The sequence below is a fragment of the Wyeomyia smithii genome, chromosome 1 (genome assembly GCF_029784165.1).
Source record: "Wyeomyia smithii strain HCP4-BCI-WySm-NY-G18 chromosome 1, ASM2978416v1, whole genome shotgun sequence".
NCBI classification, from domain to species: domain Eukaryota; kingdom Metazoa; phylum Arthropoda; class Insecta; order Diptera; family Culicidae; genus Wyeomyia; species Wyeomyia smithii.
In genome coordinates this window covers 26,243,487-26,252,054 of record NC_073694.1, presented here as the reverse complement: position 1 = coordinate 26,252,054, position 8,568 = coordinate 26,243,487, and positions in this window count along the sequence as shown.

Sequence of the window (8,568 nt, the reverse complement as noted above, 5' to 3'; positions counted from 1 at the left end):
GCGAATAGATCAGCCAAGTTTCAAATAACCATTGATCCACTTTTCGATCAACATCCAATAAAACGCGACACTTACTGGAAAAAAATCTTATTTTCTGACACAAAAGAACTACATCCGCACTCGAACTTGTAGCTTTGTTATAAAGATTGTTTATTTATTGCACATTTGACGAATGTAACCATGGTGACAGTGGTTCGAAAACCATAAACTAACTTGATGATAGATTGGCCGAGACAATTTTGCAGAAAGAAAGTCGCTAAGCTTAAGAATAAGTCACATGTCCATCTTACCCACCCTGTCCGTCTTGCCCCCACCCCCGCTACGTGTTCTTTGTACAAAGGAAGTGGTCATAGAAATATTGGATAGGATGAGGGGTCACCCTTAGAGAAGGAGGGTGTCAGAAGTAATAAATTTTCTTACATAATGGAAACCTTTCATTAAAATTTGATGATTTTCGGGTTCTTGGTCATATTTGGAGGCCGGAAGTTGATGTCCAGAGACCGAAACATGATGTTCGATGCCATTTTCAATCCAAGATGGCGGTTTCTGGGAAGCCATTTAAAATTGTGGAAAACGCTCACAAACCTCCCAATGTTTGTATTTTCGGAGAAAAAATGACTTATAAGAACCGGTTATCGGTTTATGACGATACTTTCAAACTTGGGTTGCCGACTTCCGGAAATTAATAATTGAATTATATACTTAGCAATATGGGTATTTTTGGAATCGGAATGACGTCGTCATACGAAAATCGATCATATATTTCCAAATATTGGCCTTTTTTGAAACGTAGTGATGTCAGTTTGCAGCCGAAAATCGGCTTTCGTGCAAATGTTTCTAGAGAAGTGTGTCAAAACATCCAACCTGCTTTGATCCGTTTTTGGAACGATTTCTTGGCGTATTTCTTGCATAATCTGATAACGGAGAGTTCAATCTAGCGTTTTGGATAAAAATATGTTTGGAAAAGTTGCTGAAATTCAACTATTACCGAATTAAAATTTGGTTAAGAGCATCGATCAAATAAGAAAAGAGCTCCTAAAATCCAGCTATTTATTCAAAAAAAAAGTTTTGTAGGTATGTATGTATGTTCCAGCGTAACTCTCGAATGACTGTACCGATTCCAACCAAACTTGGCATACGTGTTCTTTGTACAGAGTGGTCATTGAAATATTGAGAAGAGGAAGGAGCAACCCCCAAAGGAGGAGGGGGTCTTGATTGGTCAGAAAATCAAGTTTTTTCATTCATTTTGGGAACTTTCTGAATGAATACGATAGCTATTAGGCCTTTGGTCATGTCTGGAGACTGGAAATTGATTTCCAGAGACCGGAGCATGATGTCGAAAAGAGAAATGGGCAGCCATCAAAGGGGGAGGGGGTCTCAATTTATAAGAAAGGTCTTTTAGTGCCCCATGGGAACTTATTTAAAAGGTACGATAACTTTCATGACCTCGGTCGGTCATGGCCAGAAGTTGATGTCTAGGGACCGGAAAATGATGTTCGATGTTTTTCTAAAACAAAGACGGCGACTTTTGGTTTCTGGGAAGCTTTATACAACTGTAGAAAACGTTTACAAGCCTCCAAACATTGTGCAAAGACTTAGCTTTGCCAGGGACTTGTGATAAGCACGAAGAGTCCCTGTAAGTGCAGGGAATTAAAACATCCGCACTGATTCTACTTTGGAAATCGAATGTTTTATTAATTAACTTCAAACTTAATTCTACCCTACCAAAAAGAGTCGGAGAGAAACAATTCTCTTGTCCGATTCTTCGTCCTGTCCTTGTTAATCCTAACACTTTTAATTAGTTAGTTATGCATTTGTATCTTCCGTCTCGCTCAATTTACTCGCGGACAGGCGTCACTTACTCAATCGAAAATCGTTCGGTATTCATTATTATTATTATTATTATTTTAGGTTATTTGCCATGTGGCCGTCATCGTTTCGTTCTCATCGGAAACGAAGCGTCGCATTTCGACTTCGAATGCTATGAAAAAAAAAAAAAAAATAAAGTATCGTTCTCTTGAAATTAGTAGAATTGCTGAGTGCTTTAAGAAATGCGTATTAATCAGACATGCGCGGCTATTATTTCAGAACCTGTCTGTGAGAACGGAAAGTCGCGATTTATTCCTAATTCAAGAAACATGCATGGACAAGAATATTCCTGTCCATTGGAATGTAATGCAAGAGTTTATGAGAATCAAAAATGCTTATTAGTTTCTCGGAAGGCCTGTTCATCTCCTCCCACTCAAAGAGCCGTGAGTCATCTAGAAGAGATGACTTACGTCGGTCTGCTGCTGGCATATGTATAATACAAAATTTAAAAGGAATGATTTCGCCATCCTTCCTGGTTTCCCATCATATCGTCGTTTGTGGAGTTTGTGAAAATGCTTGCAGGGTCTCGTCGTCGAATCGATGCATCGAGCCGGGGTGCCGGAGAAATTAAACGGGAGGGGCGTGTCTGGCCTACAAGGTTCTCATCAGCTGGTGGTAGAATCGTCTTATTGCTCCTGGTGGTGAAATCGTCTGATTGCGCCTGGTAGTGGAGTCGTCTTATTTGCGCCTGGTAGTGGAGTCGTCTTATTTGCTCCTTATATCGTCAAAACCGCACGTCACCGTGTTTCATCGAATGATCTTCACGAGTGCACTCTTGTCCTCGTATGTTATGAACTTTGTTGGCTGGCGGACTTCTCTCCAAAGTGTATTGGCTATATAATCGTATTACGCCCGCCGAAAAAACAATCTCCTAAACCAAGTGGCAGCAGTCGTTTCGTGATTGCCAATGGTTTCGTTATATGGTGATAGTCAGCTGGCTTGTCAAGTCAACTATACAAGGTTGCAAATAACTTGCTTGTAGAATAACTAGCTTGCATTCATGCGCGCATCTTGATTAGCATTGTCGTTAAAACGATGCAAAACTGTGTAACGATGTTTTGCTCGTTGGGTTTTTAGTGATTGCGGCCCATGTTTTGATAGGTATGTGCTCGCATTCCACTCATTAGGTTTTGCCTCAAAATTTGGTGTATATCTAGCCCGACCGTGGGCTGTGTTAATTTTGGCCATGTCGTGGTTGACTTCCTTTTCGTCACAATTCGCTTCCTCGATATGCGTCATCCATCTCGGTATTGGTCATCCTTCTCTCCTCGTCATGCTGTTTAAACCGTTCAGCCTTCCACACCCGACCGTCCAACTCCCCTTACCCGACTCCTCGTTCTTTGTGATATATGAGAGTTTTTATAAGGAACCCTCTCGGCTGCTTCCTGGATAACTCGCTCCGTCTCGATTATTGAATTCAGAATGGTATCACTTCTTAATTTCTACTCCTACTAAGCAAGCGGTTATATTTTTTTTTTGTGTATATTCTTTTTTTTTTTTGTGGGCCAACTTGCTGTTTAATATTAATTGCACTCGCGAACGGGCTTTTACGTTCTATTATTTCTCCTAATCTTCTACTTAAACACTATGCCCGTTTTTCTTTTTCTTCGATTAACATAATTTTCCATTTCCTACTAAAGTGTACATTTTTTTCTATTATATCGGATGCTATTGGTTAATTAACGTTTACATTATTCATTCTCAACGAATTTTTACTTCACAATTCATTTTTTTTTCTTTTTTTTATACTCGAACTCAATCCGATTCACAAACAATTCTTTTTCTAATTCTCGTGCGGAGTACATTCCGCTATCAAAAAAAAACTTATCTTATCTCTTTTTCTTTGTTAATCTTTGTTGCCCGTCGTGGCTCTTTCCTTTTCATTTAAACATTTCTTTTTTTCTCATTGCGATTATTCTTTTCTGTTATCGGATTCACAACTATTTTATCCGATTTACAAACAATTCTTTAGGCCACTTCAATTATGTCAAACTCCGTTACTGGATGATTTGCAAATTCTCTTTAGTTATACTGCTGTCTCGGTCCGTGTGTATTCTTGTCATACTTACATTCTACTTACACATCTCTCATTATGCAGTTTGCTGCATATACCCTTCCGTCCGAAGGTGTGACCACCTGTCCTAGGGATTCTGAAAGATAAGAAGGTTAGATATAGAAGGAAAGACTCACACACTTAATCATCCTGGGTCGGTTATCCCCTTGTTATTCTTACACTCAGTTTGCATTCTCGTCAATCATTCAGGGTAACCATCCCGTTGTAACCAATCACACAATCCTAACTATTAGTAGAATGGTAGAATCTACTAGCGTTAGTCGTCCCCTCGTCCAGGAAGTTCAACATTTTTTTCCAAAACGTCTTTCTTAGTTAGATTTGGCGTTAGTCATCTTATATCTTTATTTAATCAGTCCCCGTGCCTTTGTTCACTGTATGTTTTTCCCATATTCAAACTTGCTTTTTAAATTTTATTAAAAAAAAATTTATGCTTGAATTTCCCGCACCTCTTTTTTGCAAAATCTTTTTTATTCTAATAAATGTCACTCCTATTGTCATTCGTCAACACGTTTTTTCTTCATTTTTAATACGCCCACAATTGTCTTTTTAGAAGTAGAATACTTCTCTCAGGAAGTTCTGGAAAACTGAAAAAAGTGTGAAATATGTCCAATTTCAAATGCTAATAAATCGGTTAGTTTTCGATGGATTTCTCTCGTTTTTGCAGCAATCGATTAGAAAATCTTTTAAGATTCCTACCAAACGCACGAAATTGCAATTTTATTATTTGAACTATTGTACTATTGAAAATTCTTAAGCCTTGTCAAAACACAAAATTCGACCTCTGATTGGTCGTTATACGATTGCTTTCCCAAGTACGGTCGGCAGAGTTATGGACCTAGTATATTGGGAATGCATCATTTGGCCTATATAAGAGCTTCATCAGATAATAAACAGACATTTCATCGGATATTAAATTAAACAACTGAAATTTGAAGAACACAAATGAATATTCGAAGAGTTAATATTTTCTCGTTTTGCGCTATAATCCAAATTTAATCATCTTTATCTACATGCATACTCTGACTATTATTACGTGTTTGCGTCGCTTAGTGTTTGGCTACGGTTATGCAGAAAGCAAAACACAGCGCGATGCGATTCGGCAAGACGAAATGTGTTGAAATGTATAGCTCTACTTCGCCTTAAAGAAGAGCTGTACATTTCACCACGGTAAGGCGAATCGCATCGCGCTGTCATTCGCGTTCTGCATAACCGTAGCCTTTGTTCCGTTCCCGTTCAATGATGTCCTATTAAATGTGCATATTACAATTCGGCAGCACTTCAACTTCTCATTTGCCCAAAATTTAAAAATATTCAATGAACTTCATTTAAAATATCAAACAAAAAGAAATTACAATACTGCCAATGAACGGTCAACGTTTATTTACTAGAAAAAATGACTGACACGCAAGCAGCCGGGTTATCTTTCTTGTAAAAGTATTCTACTTCAGCCTTGCGGTCGTGGCTTTGCATACAACCTTCCTGTGATTTTTTTCTTTCGTTTCCCTTATTGAGCCCTCTTGATTTTTTTCTTCTATTATTTACCACCCGTTTAGTTAGCTCAATAAAGGCTGCATTTTTTCATTCATGGCAACTTTCTCGTCTTTCCGCACGCTATTCCATTTTTTACTCAACTTTCCGTCGAATTTATGCCTTTCGACTCTTGTCAATAAACGTTTATTCATCTTTTTCGGCGACTTTCTTGTATTTCTTCACGCCTTCATATTTTATGTCTTCGTTCAATAACCTTCGATTTTGGTCCAAAGCTTGCTTAGGTATCGATCGGCTCTGTCAAATTATTCGTATTTTTTTCGTTGAGTTTATCGTCAGTCGTTATACTTTCTCTTGCTACATATCTCTTTTCTCACGTATCATAGTTTTGCGTTAAAAATTTCCTCCCTGTTGGCGATTTCTTGGCCAACACTCTTTGAATTCATCACGCGCCCTCGCGTTTTACCCCACATAATAAATTATTTTCACAGTCTAACAAGGTTAGGTTCGTAACCTTGCTTAACTTTTCATAATGAAGATTTAGACGATTATTGTGAACTTTTCAAAAGTAGAATTAAATTTTTTGTGCTTCGTGCTAGTCGAATTTTTAAACATCGCAAATCTTTTCGAATAAAATAATCTTTACGCTTAATATAATTTTCATAATTGTCATGTTACCGTCGTAGCGAAAGCAACGTTGAGAATTAAATCAGTCGTTCTATTCCCACTTTATGCATCGTTGACAAATTTCCTTGGTCATTGCCATTTGAGCTGATTATGCACGTTTGCGCTTGCAATAAAAAAAAAAGTGTCGAATGCACTACGATGCTCTGCTGATAGGCGCTCATCGCTTGCGTGTGCGCATCAAATTTCTGTCTTTGTTTTGTTCTCGGCAATGAACTCTAATGGAATCTAATCCTAAACGATGTAAATAAATTCAATGTTGCATCTCGAGTAACTTCAACTCGATATGCATGTTTGACCGACTAAGAATTAATATTATTTTGCAACGTCTGTTCGCGGGCCCGCGCATGATGATATTGCAACTTTTCACTTGCCAGCGGGTTTGCCGCTGAATTGTATGGCGCCCCCAGGGAGGCAAATTAAATTGCGCTCGCTTCTGCTTATCTTGTTCTATTTGAAATTAATGATTATTCTTCGCTACAATTTATTCTTTACATAAAAAAAAATCTATAAAATAATTCTTTATAAAATTATTATCTCTTTTTTTTGAAAATCGTTCTTATAGAGTTAAGTCGTTTTTTTCTTTTCAAACTTCTGTCGGCGTCGTTTATTTACTGTATATCGTATCACGCTGTGGTGCGTTTTTTTAAAACTCATGTCGTCCGACAAAACATGTTGTCAAATCTATAGTCGGCTGTTATTTCTCTAAAAAAAATAGTAGGAGGGTGGTATCCAAGACACGACCGCATAGTTGACGTAGGACTACAACAATTTTATATTTTTATTTTAAAGCTATGTTTGATTTGAGCTCGTTTTACTTTTGTAGTTTGCTTGATTTATTTTAACCAATTTAAACTCAACATCTTCCAAAAGGAAGGTATTTTGGTTCGGGTGGTAATATCAAGTATCTAGGTCGTCAGCCCGAATTCATCAAGCGACACCTTAAACGACTTGGAACTAAAACTAGTTCATTGGTGGCCATTTCTACTGTTAAGGTCGTCTTTGACCACTTAAAAAGTCAAAAAAGTCATGAAAAAAGAACCGTTCATTTTTGACATTGTTCGATTTTGGCAACAGAAAATATTCTGACCTGTTGCCAAAATCGAACGGGGTCTGTATTTTGATTATTTCTTTGTACCACTCTACCTTAGAAGAAAAAATATTCTCTTCAACATTCACAATGGTCCAGGAACCAAATTTAGGGGAAAATTTGGGTCTAGACCTATATAGCAATGTTCTAGAGAAAATCTTTTTTTTTTACAAAGTTACTTAAAATTATTGGAGCTATAAAATTGTAGAACAAGGTTTTCTATCTACAAAAATAAAAATGTTAGATACTTGATAGCATAGAAAATTTTGGTCACCCCAATTTTTGATACTTTTTCAATAAGCGCTTTATCATATGTAACAACTTTTTTTTTTCTTCACATAATATGTAACAACTTTGTTGAAGAAAGTTTTTCTCTAAAATATTGCCATAGAGCTCTAGACCCAAATTTCCCCCTTAATTTGGTTTCCAGACTATTGAGGAATACCTTTCATTCTAATACAGCGAATTTTCTTTAATACGCGAAAAGGCAACCTTCTATAAAATATTTAATTGAGTACGATTTAGTAGAAATTAAACTTCTTCCTTCTATATCTATTTGTCTTGTTAAAGTTGGCTCACTCACCGATCACAAAGCGGCAAAGATGTCCCATCAATTTTTTTCCTGCAGTTACAAGCTCGTGGAAAAAATATAGATAATGAATGACAGTTTTAGTAGAAAATGTATATTCACAGAAAATTTGAAATTGACATAGAATTTTATGAACATGTTAACATTCAATTCAGGTCAATTTAAACATTTTATCAGTATACAGAATCAATCAGAAAAATTTGATTAGTTTCAAGATACCAAAGAACAACGAAGATATCATATTTGAAGGTTATATGTCTGTTATTTTCGAAAATAAACTGGGCAAAAGTGATGCACAACATTAGCCACGGCAATCAATGTTTGCATAGCGTTGTTCAATTACAAGTAAGGTTATGGAAAGTAATATTTTCTCGTAAATGCAAATACAAAAAAAAATTTTAATTGAAAAACACAAATACTAATGTCGGAACTCTAATATCAAGATGAAATGAATTTGGTTTTCCTCTATACCGCCACCGCAGGATGTAACTAATATTGTCATATTGGACTAAATTCATTTAGCTAGTAAAATATAATCATCAGTACAGCTCGTTTAACTAACTATTCAAAGATATGTACGGAGCATTTTGGTTTTCTATTGTCTTTCAAATACCATATTCAGTTATTTAAATAAATCTGAAAAAAAGCAGAATGTAGAGTTCAAAAATAAACAACGCATTTTGTTGTCCCAATCGAAGCAGCGTATTCTGCGGTACCCGAAAAATCAAATTGAATTCTGATATTTGCTGCTATACGAAACAAGAAGAAGAAAAA